Source organism: Musca autumnalis, unplaced genomic scaffold (assembly GCF_047663935.1).
Source record: "Musca autumnalis isolate F117 unplaced genomic scaffold, ASM4766393v1 scaffold_1, whole genome shotgun sequence".
Lineage (NCBI taxonomy): Eukaryota > Metazoa > Arthropoda > Insecta > Diptera > Muscidae > Musca > Musca autumnalis.
This window is the reverse complement of record NW_027411644.1, coordinates 68,663,095-68,680,005: the sequence shown is the minus strand read 5'-3', so window position 1 is coordinate 68,680,005 and position 16,911 is coordinate 68,663,095. Positions and strand designations below refer to the sequence as shown.

The 16,911-nt window shown below is 33.7% G+C and overlaps 1 pseudogene; it reads left to right on the top strand.

The window, feature by feature from the left end:
- Positions 1-282: 282 nt before the first annotated feature.
- The window catches only part of LOC141389694 (kynurenine aminotransferase-like), a 31,275-nt pseudogene continuing 14,646 nt past the window's right edge, over positions 283-16,911 (top strand).

Genomic DNA, 16,911 nt, shown 5'->3' with positions numbered 1-16,911 from the left:
ACACTGGAATTGCATATTGGCACTAACACTTTTAAGCACAAAAAATAAACAACAGCTGTTGTACTCTTCTATCGAACCTGATAACTCCATTGCAACGATAATTTATCGAACAGCTGACGATAGAAGAGTTATCAGTATTCATTGTTACACTTTCCAACACTGCCAACGTATTTGTAAAAAGCCTAAAAGTATGCTAAGCAAATGAGTGTGAAGAGAACGTTATTATCCACTTCACCTGAAAATACAGATAACACTCCGAAAAAACGTAATACTGTTATGAAAATGACCTCCAATGCACAAGACGCATTTTCGTGGAACAAACTGGCCGAGTTATTAGACGAAAAGCTTAAAGATGTTGCTAAAAAAGAGGACTTAATAGAAATGAGACATGAAATTAAGGAACTGCAACAAGAAAACTTAAAATTAAAGGAGGAAATGATGAAGCTAACCTCGAGATTGGAAATTATAGACCGGAGATCAAGGTCATCGAATGTCGTCGTGAGTGGGCTATCCTGTCGTACACCTGCCACTGCGAAAACCGAGTTTGTTAAATTATGTAAGGAGGTGATTAAAGTTGATGTTGATGTTATTAACACCAGGATGGTTGCATCAGGAAGGCTGTTTGTTTTTAGTCTGGGAACTTGTGTGCAAGCACAAAATGTTTTATCAGCCAGAAGAAATGTGAGCGAAAAGAAGATTTTTATTCAAAGAGACTACACAGAAAATGAGCAGAGCATACGATTTAATATGCGCAAATTAAGAAATGAAATACTACAGAGAGCAAACAACGTTAATGTTAAATTGGCAGAATTTTCTCTATTTATTAATGAAAAACGATACTTTTGGTCTCAGGGAAAAGTAATTGCTGCTTCAGAAAACGATGTATCTTATTTAAAAAGTATAATTGGAGATAGTTTATTTGATATTATATCCAAAGACAGCTACAATAAGAATAATGTTTATACTCCTAACACTCAATAGCAATCAGAATCGTGCCATTTGTTGTCATATAATGTCGCTAATCTTCAGAGGGCTATTAATTTTGGTAATTTTTTAAACTACATCAATGAATTTAATATTTTCTTTCTTTTCGAAACCCACGTTCAATCAAATAAAACACAGTATTTTTCATCTTACTTTAAAGACTTCTGTATCTGTTGGGTTGAAGCTACAAAAATAAATAGAGCAGGACGTGCAATGGGTGGATGTTTGTATGGGTTCAAAAGGAACATTCAAAATAAATGGAAACTAGATTTCACAACAATTAATAATTTCACCGTCATAAAAGCAAACTTCAGTGGTGATAATGTGTTTTTTATCCCTTCATACTTAAGTTGCACAAAATGGAAGTCAGATGCAGATTGTTTTGAACATTTTTTAAAAGAATTTAGTCCAGAAAATTTTTGTATCATGGGTGACCTAAATGCAAGAATTGGGGAAGAACAGCTTCTAGATGATAATTGTATTGAGGACTTTGCTTCTACCATAAATGGCTGTCGTCGGTCAAAAGACAATACTGTCAATACCAACGGCAGAAAATTATTACAAATTGTTGAAGACATTGGAGGTGTTGTTTTGAATGGTAGAACATCCGGAGATATAGAAGGAAATTTTACTTTTTGCGGTGTAATGGGGAGTTCTGTGATAGATTACTATATCTGTTCGCTTAACTTCTTGAAATTTGTATCAAACCTTAAAGTGGATTTGCAAGTATTTTCTGACCATATGCCTTTACATTTGGTTATCAAAGTTGCGAAAAACAATCAGTTACTTCAACATCAACAGTTATCTTTTTATAAAATGCACTGGAAGGAAAAATATAAAACCCAATACAATCAAAACTTATCAGCATTATCAAATACTCCTTGGTGTCCTATTAACTTACAACTTATCATTCAATGCTCATCTACAAAACAAACTGATTTCATCTAAAATGGCCATAAATTCCACATGGTCAAAATATATATTACACCCTAAAATTTCAAAAAAGAACAAATATAAAGTCTTCACAGCATGTTCAAGATCAATTATGTCCTATGCAGCCCAAATCTGGGGGTTTCAGAAATATGATTGTGTAGAAAAATTATTACGCTTTTTCATTAAAAAAATGCAACATCTACCGAACAATACATCCAATTACATGATTCACCTAGAAACTGGTCTTCCCACTCTATATATTTCAACTCTAAAACTACATTTCTCTTATATAAACAGAGTACTGCAATTACCCCCTCAGAGACTACCACGTATACTTGCGGAAAAGGTACTCGATCAGAATATTTACTGGGCAAAAGAGTGGTGTAACATACGCGAAAAGATTCAATATTCTCCTGCCAATAACAATGCACCACTTTGTATTTATTGGAAGGATATTATTGAAGCTGTTAATAATCAGGAACATAACGACATGTGTGCTAACGCAATGAATTCAGAATTTCATGATCTATATTCTTCGTTGCAATACAATCTGATAGCAACCCGTACGAAACATCTGTCCACATACGCAACAGGATTGATTATCAAAGCTAGGGGTGGTTTACTTAACTTAAACGCCAAAAACTTTACTGGAAACAATAATACAAGCATTCTCTGTTCAATTTGTAATAAAGATGAACCAGAAAACACATATCATTTTATTGGAGCATGCCCAATTTACGCTCATTTTAGAAATAGATTTTTTGGTAAAAATTTTCTTGAGGATTATGAAGTGATTGATACATTAAATGGCACGAATTGTTTATCATTGTCTAATTATATAAATGCGTGTCTTAAATACAGAAATCTCATTTTAAATGAATATTATGATTAACACTATAAAATACACTGTTGTTATATTATGTATGCACATATATCAATTGATTTCATATAAAATGGCTAACAGCTATACTGCTATGCCAAATTTAGATGTAAATTACAATGTTAACATATGTATCTTATGAAGTTAAACAAGCAATTTGTAATACTTAACATCTATTATCTAAATAAAAATAATAAAAAAAGTGAGAGATGCTTCGTTGGCCAATGGTAACAGTTTCTCCGTCATTCCACTCATCTTTAGATTTTCTATTGAATGCTTCCATTACAAGAAAAATATAAATGAAAATTCACTGAATTGAAACTGAACACAAAAAAAATAATATTTACATTTTCTTTTCATGTTAAACACATCACAGTTTTTAATGTTGAAAACACCAGACGTAAAGTAACTTTTTTTCATCCACACGTGACTGTGGTTTAGCGCAAAATAAAACAATGTTGTTGTTGTCGTTTGATGTAGCTAAGAAAGCGGTGGTTGTTTTGCCAACACGGGCTTTTTCTGCTTGTTAAATACTCACACAAAACCACAAATGGAATTCAATGAATGACAATACAAACAATAACAAAGAACTGAGAAGAGCATTCTTTTTAATGTGGATGAATATTTATCTAATGGAACTCCTTCATTTATTTAATAAAACTGTTTCATTAATTTTTAAAGCAAACCAAACACATCGAATATATGAATTTTTCGCCATTTTTAAAAAATAAGTTTGCGTACTAGAGTTTTTTGCCCATTCTATTTAGTTTGAATTCAAAACATACATATTTTTCTTAAATTTATAGAAATTAAAAGTTTCATTGCATCAATGAAATCCGTTTCGTTTATACAATGAAACCAAAAATCATTGAATTTTAAATAACGTAAAGTTTCATTGCGTGAATGAAACATTTCATTATAGCATCAATGAAAAATAATGAATGAAACCGGTTCATTGATACAACGAAGCATTTTTCTCTCAGTGTATTACCACAGCTTCCGCTTAAATTATTATTTTAAGAAATCCATCGGTGAATCGTGCTAAAGCAGTTTATTTCACCTAAATGCGTTCAAAAGTTATGGTATATTACAACAATTCGCGAGTTACAATACCCCATACCTCAGTTTCAACATAAGTAAATTTTCTACAAAAAGGCCGATATTCACTTTGATACGACCAAAAATGCTTGTCTATCTGGCTGGTGCGCACGATAACTCTCGAACGGATCAAGCGATTCGAACCAAATTTTGGATATCGTAATTTTTTGTCCAAACTTAGTTTAAGTTCGAAGATGGGCTATATCGGTCCGCTCCTTCGGGCACCTCCCTTACAAAAGTTCAAAATCAATAGTGTGAACGATAACTCTCGAAGGGAGGAAATGATTTGGTCCAGACTTTGCACATCGTATTATTCCTTCGAGGTCCAGGATCAGGTTCACACAAAATTCGGATAAAGTGATGTTTAAGAGCTCTTCTCGGATCATTTTTAATTTTTGTTTCACTAAGTTGTTCTTGCGACTCCCTTTACGACGGTACAATTTTTTTTTCTTGCGCAAGTCTATACTTCCCTGGCGGCACCAACCAAAATGGGAGATCAGCAAGATATTTCTCGCAGGGAGTTTCTGATTGGTGCAGTCTTTGCACATCGTATTATTTCACACAGTCATGTATCCGGTTGGAATATGGACTATATCGGTCCATTTCTTCGGGTACCTCCCACACAAAATTCGGATAAAGTGAAGTTTAAGAGCTCCTCTCGCATTGTTTTGATTCTTTTTTCAGTAGGTGGTTCGAGTGGCCCCATTTACAACGGTACAATTTTTTCGGGAGTAAGTCAATTATTCCTAATATAATGGCCTAAAAGCTCCAAAACCCTGCCGGCACATACTAAAATGGCTATTGTGCAAGATAACTCTAGGACTTTTTCAAAAATTTCTTACAAACTTAATATAAAGTAATTTAATTCTTCGAGTCCTTCGTGAAGAAGTTTGGGTACTAAAATGTTTGGTATATGTCAATTATTTGGTATAGCCCACATTACGGTACATACATATGTATGTATATATTGTAAAGCAAACTCGTGATACAAAATCAATATATTTTATATGCGGCAAATTTATTGTGTTTGGTTTTTCTTTTTTGTTTTTGTCAGTGGCTGAGGGTAGTATATCTCTGTCAGCACAGCTGACTGATACTTTCTTATTCGTTTTTTTTTTTTGGTTTTTCTGACGGCCTATGCCATTGATTTGACATTTATTATTTTTTTTTTAGTTTTAAATTTTACATTGATAATGGTGATGCTGATGAGAGATATCTTAATTATGGAAATGTAATTAATAAATAGTATTACGTAGATGTCATACATATTATATGCATACTAATGTATGTATTATTTTGTCCATAGATATGGTTGCGGGAATATGCATTTTTTTCCATAACTCTTATTTATGTACAGTCGAAATCGCTTATAACGTCGGTCAAGGGACCGGCCAAAATCGGACGCTATAAGCGATAGTCGTTATAAACGATATTTATAAAAGAGGAAATATAATATTATGTATAGTGACATTTGGGTATAAATACGTTGTTTTATTAAGTAAATAAATAAAATCAATTCATTTTTTTACTTTTTCATTCTATAAATGACAAAATAATAAAAAATAACGATATTAAATTCATTCTTCAGCAGATCGCCTTCAAAATATCACCTTTAAATAGAATATGGTTCTATTTCAAAGAGTCTGTTATTTTAGTTTGTGCTTTTGAATTCCGACATAAGTTTTAAATTTAACTCAGATCTGAGTTTTGAACGGGTTTCCAAAACACATTTTTGTTTGTAACATGTTCTGAGTAAATAAATTTTTGAACAGTTTCTACACGCAGAAAAATTTATGTTAGAAATATGTTTGGATCCAAACAAATATATGTTTGGGACCGGTTGCAAACAAATATATGTTTGGATCCAAACATAATATGTTTGGGTCCAAACAAATATATGTTTGCAATATTTTGTAACATATATCAAATTGATATGTTTGGGTAAAACATATTTTTTTATGTTAGAACATTTTTTTCATGGGTGGAGAGAGGATGTTTGTCAACGAGAGAATAACAGTGCTCTCGCAGTTCTTATAGAAATTGTGCTTCTTAGTAAATTAAATGCCCAATACATTTTATAATTGAATCGGAAAGTTAAATGGAATTATTTTATTGGACAAGGAAGAAATCGCATTTAATATTGGTAATTACATACATACGTATGTTTATTTGAAATATGGCATATCCATATTTATTTATTACATTTGATTCTAGATGCCGATTCCCCGCTGATGATTTCAACTATGAGGACAATTTGTTTTATTTCACAACTAAGGAACTAAGGAGAAGCATTCAACAACGTTTCTATATACTTTTCCTTTTTAAAAGTTTGACTATTAACAAATTATTTCAATCAGTTTTTCTTTTACTAAAGTGTGTTATGTATTTCTTTGGAATTTTGTATGTACCTATGTGTTTGTTGTTCTTTTGCCTTTCAATCAAAATCCACAACATTTGTGTGTATACTATAGAGATAGCCAGTGAGTTCTTACTGAGAGCAAGTGAGCACACATTTTAAAGTGTTTTACATTGAATTTTACGCTCCCTTGCTCTCAGTAAGCACCCACTGGTGCATGTGTTTGTTTTTTTTTTGTGCCCTTTTGGGTTTGTATTTTTTTGCACCCAAACATATAAAATGTTTGCACCCAAACATAAAATTGTTTCCACCCAAACATAACTTTGTTTGCACCTAAACATATATATCTTTGCACCCAAACATAAATATCTTTGCACCCAAACATATATTTGTTTCCACCCAAACATATATTTGTTTGCAGACCCAAACATATATTATGTTTGGGACTGATGCAAACATATATATGTTTGCTGCAAAATATGTTTGGGACATATGTTAGAGAGGCCGTTTTTTTTTGCGTGTACAGCTAGACACGCCTCTGACACTTACAGCATTTGAAACTCTGTTCATTAGAATTGTCTCCATCTAAAACTTCCAATTATGTCGTCGTCATTACATAAGGCAGATGTGAAAACTTTGTCATCGATGGCAAATAATTCATGAATATCTTCTACGTGTTGGAAGAAATTAGAACGAAGATAAATGTCTTCAGAAACTTTTAAAGGTCCATTAACAATCCCGCAAGATGAAGAAAATTATCAATGACAGAAGACGTTACAATTTTCCATGATTCATCTAACACCAACACATTTAATTTCGTTCTTTGATCCTTTTCTATTCTTGACAGGATAGTGGATATTTGCTTATCCGGCAATGCTATTTTAATGATTATATTCCACCTTGGTCCATGGGTTGTAAAACAGATGTGACATTGGGTGACAAACATTCAAGCTTAATTGACTTGAGACCGCCATCTTCGAACATGTTGTGCATAAGTTTGGTATTTTGTTGTTGTTTGAGTTTGAAAAAATATACATACAACAAATTATTAAGAGACAATTTCCTTCTTCGTATGATTCGACGTTATAACCGATAGCAAAATTCAAATATTTCACAAAAATCCGACGTTACAACCGATATGACGCTATAAGCGATGACGTTATAAGCGATATTTATTTGTGTGGAATATAAAGGGCAGAAATTTGGGACTTTTGGATTTCGTCGCTATAAGCGATATGACGTTATAAACGACGACGTTATAAGCGATTTCGACTGTAATCGTATATCAAATTTATATACATACTAGCAAAATGCCCGCTACTTCGTATGCGGAAAGGATATAAAAAAACAAATAAACAATATATAATATGGAAATGACAAACACTGAAAATTTGGTCGCACTAATACCAATTTTAATCAATATTTATTTTTATATTAGTACTGTACGTACCCCTTAAGTTCGATTTTCAAAAAGATCAGCCGTATCTCACCCTTACACATTAACAGCGAGATCAACGTTGCACACCAATACACACCCTAACTCCAAAAAATAAAAATTTTAGCACTGTCCCTACACCCAAAAACAAATTGAGTACCATTAAGTAATTTTCGTATACTTATGGTACGTATTTCGACGACATATCTCAGCCATACACGGACATTAATACAAAATAATTACAGTAAATTCCATAATAATTACAGTAATTCCAAATCTCAAGATTCCAGCTGTATCCGTTCGTCCAATTCCAAATTGTACCAAACTTAGTATCAAGTCGAACTCTTCGTACCCATAAGTAAGATTTTCCAAAACTACCTCAATCCTTCACTTTAGTAGTAATCTTACTTCCAAATTTCAGGATTCAAACTCTATCCCTTAAACCAAATTAAAATTGTACTAAATTTAGAACAATTTAGAATTTTCGAACCAATTTTCAAAACTTCCTCATCGCAACAGGGCTACAATAATCATACTTTCAAATTGCAGGATTCCACCGCTATCCGTTCACCTACATACAAATTGTACTAAATTTAGTACCATTTAGTGTTTTTCGTAACCATAAGTTTACTTTTTCAAAACAACCTGAATCCTACTCTTCGACTGTAATCGTAATTCCAAATTTCAGGATTCCAGCTCTATTAATTCACCCGAATCCAAATTGTATCAAATTTAGTACCATTTCTTTCCCAAACAAAAATTTCAGGATTCCAGCTCTACCCGTTCACCCAAATCCATATTGTACCATATTTAGTACCATTTAGTACTTCTCGTACCCATACGTACGACTTTTCAAAATTTCCTCAATACTACACTCCTACAGTAATCTTAATTCCCAATTCCAACACTATCCGTTTACTAAAATTCAAATTGTACCAAATTTAGTGCTTTCTGTACATATAAGTACGAATTTCCAAAACTACCTCAATTCTTCTGTCCGGCAGTAATCTTAGTTCCAAATTTCAGAATTCCAACTCTATCCGTTCATCCAAATCCAAATTATACCAAATTTAGTACCATTTAGTACTTTTCGTACCCAAAGGTACGAATTTCCAAAACTATCTCAATCCTACACCCCTACAGTAATCTTAATTCAAAACTTTAGGATTCCAGCTCCATCCGTTCACCCAAATCCAAATTTATTACTGCTCGTAATCATAAATACGAACTTCCAAAACCATTTCCTTATTTCAACGCCATTTCCCAACCTTGATTCCCATACCAAATTTGAAGATTCTAGCTTTATCCATTAAAAATATGCAATTGGTACCAAATTTAGAAACTTTTAGTACTTTTCGTACACTTATAGGTCGAGTTTATAAATACCCTTTGGTACATCTTCCTAACTCTCCATCAATGACCACTCGTTCAAAATTTCAGAATTCTAGCTCTTCGCGTTTGCCTAATACAATGGATTCCATATTTAGTACACAAAAATCCCTTTACACAAAAACAAATTTTACCAAATTCTGTACAATTCGATTTTCCAAAACAACCTTAATCCTTCACTTCAACAGTAACCATAATTCCAAACAACAGGATTCCAGCGCTATCCGTGCACTCAAATCCAAGTTGTACCATTTGGTACATTTCGTACCCATAAGTACGAATTTCAAAATCTACTTCCATCTCAATCCTATACTCCACCAGCAGTCTGACCAAATTCCAGGATTCCAGCTCTATCCATTCCCCCAAATCCATTGTACCACAGGTAGTACCACTTAGTAATTTTCGTACCCTTACTACCTCAGTCCTACACTCCAATAGTAATCCTAATTTCAAATTTCAGGACTCAAACACTACCCGTCACCCAAATCCAAATTCTACCTCTATAGCCTACCGCGAACGGGTTGCAAATTCTAACTCTTTCCGTTTATTAAAATTCATACTTTAAATTAAAATAAATAAAATTAAAATACTTAAAATTCAGGATTCCAGTTCTATCCGTTCACCCAAATCCAAATTGTAATAAATTTAGTGCCATTTAGTACTTTTCGTACACATAAATACGAATTTCCAAAATTTCCCCAATCCTATGCTCCAACAATAATCTCAATTTCAAATTTCAGGATTCCAGCTCTGTCCGTTCACTCGAATCCCTATTGTACCAAATTTAGTACTTTTCGAACACATAAGTACGAATTTCCAAAACCACCCTCATATCTCAGTCCTCACAGTAATCTTAATTACAAATTTCAGGTTTCCAGCTACATACATACGTTCACCCAAATCTAAATTGTACTAAATTTAGTACCATTTAGTACTTTTCGTACCCATAAGTACGAATTTTCAAAACTACCTCAATTCTACACCCCCCAGTAATCTCAATTCCAAATTTCGAGATTCCAACTATATCCGTTCACCCAAATCCCCATTGTCCCAAATTTAGTACCATTTAGTACTTTTCATTCACATAAGTAAGAATTTCCAAAACTTCCCCAGTCCTACACTCCAACAGTAATATCAATTCCAAATTTCAGGAATCCAGCTCTATCCGTTCACCCAAATCCAAATTGTACTAAATTTAGTACCATTTAGAACTTTTCGTACACTCAAGTTTCCAAAAACCCTTTGGTGCATCTTTCTTACTCTTCATCAGTGATCCTCAGTCCAAATTTGAGGAATCAAGCTCTATCCGTTCACCCAAATCCCCATTATACAAAATTTAGTTCCATTTAGTACTTTCCGTACACATAAGTACTAATTTCCAAAACCACCCTCATATCTCAATCCTACACTTCAATAGTAATCTTAATTCCAAATTTTAGGTTTCCAGCTCTATCCGTGCACTCAAATCCAAATTGTACTAAATTTAGTACCATTTAGTACTTCGTACCCATAAGTACGAATTTTCAAAACTACCTCAATCCTACACCCCACCAGTAATCTCAATTCCAAATTTCGAGATTCCAGCTATTATCCGTTCACCCAAATCCCAATTGTATCAAATTTAGTACCATTTAGTACTTTTCATATACAAAGTACGAATTTCCAAAAGTTCTTCAATCCTACACTCCAACAGTAATCTCAATTCCAAATATCAGGATTCCAGCTCTATCCGTTCACCCAAATCCTTATTGTACCAAATTTAGTACTATTTAGTACTTTTCGTACACATAAGTACGAATTTCCAAAACTACCCTCATATCTCAATCCTACACTACAACAGTAACCTTAATTCCAAATTTCAGGTTTCCAGCTCTTTACGTTCACCCAAATCTAAATTGTACTAAATTTAGTACCATTTAGTACTTTTCGTACACATGATTGGTAATTTTCCAAACCATTTCCTTTTAGAAGCACCACTTCCCAACCTTGATTTCCATACCAAATTCCTATATTCCTATATTCCTGGGGCCTATTATTGATTTCATTAATTATTTAGCGATTTCTTCAAATTACAGATTTTGAAATTGAATAGTTATGACTGTACATCTCCATCTATACTTATAAAAGAGTTCAGTAATGATGACTCACTGACTCACTGACTGACTGATAATCAACGCCCAGACTAAACGGCTAAAGCTAGAATCTTGAAATTTTGGGTGAGGGTCACTCTTGGTTCGAAGGTGTCAGATAAGGCTGGATTTTTGGAAATTCGAACTAGAACTGTACTAAAAGTACTAAAAGGTACTAAATATGGTACCCTTTGTATTAGGCAAACGCGAAGAGCTAGAATTCTGAAATTTGGAATGAGGTTCACTGATAAAGAGTTAGAAAGGTGTACCAAATGGTTTTTGGAAATTCGAACTATAAGTGTACGAAAAGTACTAAAAGTTACTAAATTTAGTACTATTTGGTATTACGTGAACGGATAGAGCTAAAATCTTGAAATTTGGAATGAAAATCAAGGTTTAGAAGATGAGTTGATATAAGGAGGTGGTTTTGAAAACGTGTACTCATGTGTACGAATAGTACTAAATGGTACTAAATTTGGTACAATTTGAATTTGGGCGAACCGATAAAGTTGGAATTCTGAAATTTGGAATTACTATTACTGTTGGAGCATAGGTTTGAGATATGGAGGTAGTTTTTCGAAAGGTACTAAATAGTACCAAATAAGGTACAATTTGGATTTGGGGGAACGGATGCAGCTGGAATCCTGAAATTTAGAATTAGGATAACAGTCGGGGTGTAGGATAGAGGTATTTTGGAAATTCGTACTTTTGGGTACGAAAAGTACTAAATGGTACCAAATTTGGTACAATATGAATTTAAGTGATCGGATAGAGCTGGAATAGTGAAATTTGGAATTAAGATTACTATTGGAGTGTGGGATTGGGATACTTTTGGAAATTCGTACTTATGGCAACGAAAAGTACTAAATGGTACCAAATTTGGTACAATTTGGATTTGGGTGATCAGATACATTTGGAATCCTGAAATTCGAAATTAAGATTACTTTTGGAGTGCTGGATAGAGGTAGGTTTGGAAATTCGGACCTATGGGAACAAAAGGTACTAAATTGTACTAAATTTGGTACAATTTTGATTACGGTAATCTGATGCAGCTGTAATTCTGAAATTTGGAATTAAGATTACTGTTGGCGTGTAGGATTGAGGTAGTTGTGGTTATTCGTACTCTTGGGTACGAATAGTACTAAATAGTACCAAATTTGGTACAATTTGGATTTGGGTGAACGGATATAGCTGAAATTCCGAGATTTGGAATAAGGAGTACTATTGGAGTGTAGGATTGATAAAGTTTTGGAAATTTTTAGTTATGGGTAGGAAAAGTACTATATTTGGTACAATTTAGATTTCAATGATTGGATACATTTGGAATCGTGAAATTCGGAATTAAAATTGCTGTTGGAGTGTTGAAAGAGGGAGGTTTGCAAATTCGTACTTTGGATACGAAAAGTACTAAATGGTATCAAATTTGGTACAATTTGGACTACTGTGATCGGATGCAGCTGTAATCCCGAAATTTGGAATTAAGATTACTGTTGGCGTGTAGGATTGAGGTAGTTGTAGAAATTCTTACTCATGGGTACGAGAGTACTAAATGGTACCAAATTTGGTACAGTTTGCATTTTGGTGAACGGATATAGGTGGAAACCCGAGATTTGGAATAAGGAGTACTGTTGGAGTGTAGGATTGATAAAGTTTTGGAAATTTGTAGTTATGGGTAGGAAAAGTACTAAATAGTACTAAATTTGGTACAATTTGGATTTCAGTGATAGGATACATTTGGAATCGTGAAATTCGGAATTAAAATTGATGTTGGAGTGTTGATAGAGGTAGGTTTAGAAATTCGTACTATGGATACGAATAGTACTAAATGGTACCAAATTTGGATTTGAGTTATCGGATATATCTGGAATCCTGAAATTCGGAATTAAGCTTATTGTTTGAACATAGCACTGTGGTAGTTTTGAAAATTTGTACTTATGGGTACGAAAAGTACTTAATGGTACTAAATTTGGTACAATTTGGATTTCGGTGATCTGATGTAGCTGCCATCCTCAAGTTTGGAATTAAAATACCTGTTGAATTGTAGGATTGATAAAATTTTGGAAATTTTTAGTTATGGGTAGGAAAAGTACTAAATTGTACTAAATTTGGTACAATTTGGATTTGAGCGAATGGATAGAGTTGGAATCAAGAAATTTGGAATTAAGATTACTGTAGGAGTGTAGGATTGAGATATGAAAGAAGTTTTGGAAATTCGTACTTATGAGTACGAAAAGTACTAAATTTGGTTCAATTTGGATTTGAGCGAACGGCTAGAGCTGGAATCTTGAAGTTTGGAATTAAGATTACTGTTGGGATGTAGGATTGAGGAAGTTTTTGAAATTCGTACTTATATGTACGAAAAGTACTAAACGGTAGTATATTTGGCACAACTTGGATTTGAGCGAACGGTTAGAGCTGGAATCTTGAATTTTGGAGTTAATATTACTGTTGGGGTTAGTTTTGGAAATGAGTACTTAGTTTTGGAATTGCGTACTTATGCTTACAAAAAGTACTACATTTTGTACAATTAGGATTTGGGTGAAATTATAGCTCTAGAATCCTAAAATGTGGAATTAGGTACACTTAGGGGTACGAAATGGTTCCATGTATGGTTCCAATTTTGTATTGTATGAACGGATAGATCTGGATTCGTGAGATTTGGAATTAAGATTACTGTTATCATTGCTTATAACGTCCGATTTAAGAAATATGTGCCATTAATATACGAAAAGTTGTCAATGGCACAGAATTTGGTACAATTTGTTATTGTGTAAAGGGAATTTTGAAATAATAGGAGAAGGTTCGTATTTATGTATTTACATGTAAAGTACTTAATAGTTCTATAATTGGTTTTAGGGGAACAGATAGAGCTGGAAATGAGGATGGCGGTTGTTGGGTTAGGCCGTATTTGCGCTGAGAACCTCAATTAAAATATCTCAAAAAATGCTGATTGCTCTTTATGTGTAGGCGTGACGAAAATCGAACTAAAGTGGTACGTATAGTACACAAAATGTTTCCACCATTCTATATTATATATTGTTTATTTGTTTTGTATATTTAACGCATACGAAGTAGCGGGCACTTTGATACGATAAAATTCTTAATTGCAAATAAATCGTGGTAATATGCACAATGTTATTGCACTTTCATTGATTTGCAAACATTTAGTTATTACCAAAAAATTAAGTTCCATACAGTTTTTAGTTGTTGTTATTTCTGTCCGATTTCTGAATTTATTCCCCTAATGTTGTCTTCAACAGCAACTTATTTGTTCAACAAACCCAACATCATTTATTGAAAGAATTTTTTTTAATGAAATTGAAAATCAAAATTTTTACAAATGCATCGTTTGTAATCATCTTTTCTAACTGGATTTTAACGAATGAAAATCTTTTGTGCGACACCTGTTATGTGAAAACTAAATCAGGATCGGTTTGTATGTTTCGCGTAATTGATGTTTATACCATTATCACCAACTGCGACATCTGTTGCAATGGAAGATAACAAATGTCTTGTCTTTCTATTATTTAGTGGTTTACGATAAAATATGTGCGCCTAGAAGTAAACTACAAAATTTGAAATTATGTATGATCTCTTACGATATCAAGAAGTTATAGCATTGTTAATTTGACACATGTCTTGCAGAGGGCCAACTAAGTGAATAAGTACGTAATAGTAATGAAAAATAAGGATTTTTGTTGTTGTTATTTTTTGTGGTTCCAGGACGAATTTTCTAAAACCCGGCCTTATCTCGCACATTTGGCTGGGCGTTGATGATGAGTCAGTCAGTCAGTCAATCACTTATCACCAAGCTCATTTACATATATAGATAATTAAATGAAGCAAAACAAGTAAGAAAAGAGTTAAGTTCGGCCGGGCCGAACTTTTTATACCCTCCACCACAAATTTCAGCCATTTCGGTGGATTAATGTGACCACAACCTTCAAAATACCGAAATTCGGAAGGTACCGTTCTATGGGGGCTATATGACGGCGTGGACCTATACCTAAAAATTACTGGGGGAAAGTTTTATAAGCCTAAAGAAGACTAAATACCAAATTTCAGCCATCTCGGTGTGATAATGAGGCTAAACCCTTCAAAATATCGAAAATCGGGAGATATCGTATTATGGGGGCTATATCAACACGTGGACCTATATAAAAATTTTATAGTAGAAATGTTTCTTAGTCTCTGGAAACACAAATACAAAGTTACAACCGACACTTTGGTCAAATGGGTCGGATACATTCAAAATATATTAAAATGACGCGTACTATAAAGGGGGCCTTATGTGGGGGCTATACCAAAACGTGGACCTATATAACCCATCTTTGGTAGGAATGTTTTCTGTCCTCTGAAGACACAAAGTACCAAATTACAACCAATTCCGCGGTCAAATGGGTCTAATACGTTCAAAATATACTAAAATGACGCGTACTTTATATGGTGCCTTATATGGGGGCTATACCAAAACGTGGACCTATATAACCCAACTTTGGTAGGAATATTTTTTGGCCTCTGGAGACACAAAGTACCAAATTACAACCAATTCGGTGGTAAAATGGGCCAAATATCTTAAAAATTCCTCAAAACGACGACGCGTCACGCGTCATTTTGTATGGGGGCTATACGAAAGCGTGGACCTACATAGCCCGCTTTCAATACCAAAAGTCCTACGTAAATATAACATATTTTCCCAAAATTTCATCAACCTACGTCAATCCGTTCGGACGCTGGAGTGATTTCCACAGACGGACAGACGGACGGACATGGCTATATCGATGTAGAATTGCACGCTGATCAAGAATATATATACTTTTTGGGGTCTACAATGATTATTTCGAGTAGTTACAAACGTAGTGACAAACTTAATATACCCCCATCCTATGGTGGAGGGTATAAAAACAAAAGTATATCGTATGACATATCGTTATGTTTGTATATGTTCATATGTGCATTCTCGCAAATGCATCTGGATAAACAGTTAAAGATAGATATTTAAACATACAAATGTTCATGAACATAATGAAAGTTTACACATGACACTCTATACGCTGTACTCAAGCGCTAGCAATTTATTAAACATATTGAACTGAAACGATTACGTTCATTAGGTTACATAGAAGGAGAATCCCAAAACTCTGTCCAAAGAACCAGGGTTTTGTCTCAGTCTACCTAAGTATGTAATATTTGCGACCATTAAGTTCTGCTTCTAGAATTGATTGTGGTAAAGCTGTTTCAAGAAAATAGTTGAGCGTTTGAATTTCAGTTGAAATCAAATGTGAGCTCTTCGACACTGAGCCAATTGGTACAAGAACAATGTGAGCTGCAAGATGTAGCTGCAGATGTAGCGTATGGTGACTGTGTGATTCACAAATAAGTGTACATCTTTGTCTCCACAAAAATACATTGCAAGTGTTACACGAATTTTTACCAAAAAAATAAATATCTACAAAAATAACAACCAAAGGGATAGGAAAGAATAACATTTATCTAGTCAAAAAATCCAGTGAACTATTCCCAGCAAAATTTGAAGGAAGGGGTTCCATGCGATGACTTGATTTCATGGCATTTTTTGCATTGGTTCAAACGAAGTTGTGAAAGATCCGATCTTTTCATCTGAATTTGCACCAATGCAAAGGCAGTCATGAAAGATAAAGATGAATTTTGTGTTTTTATTTATACACATTTTTCTAAATATATAAGA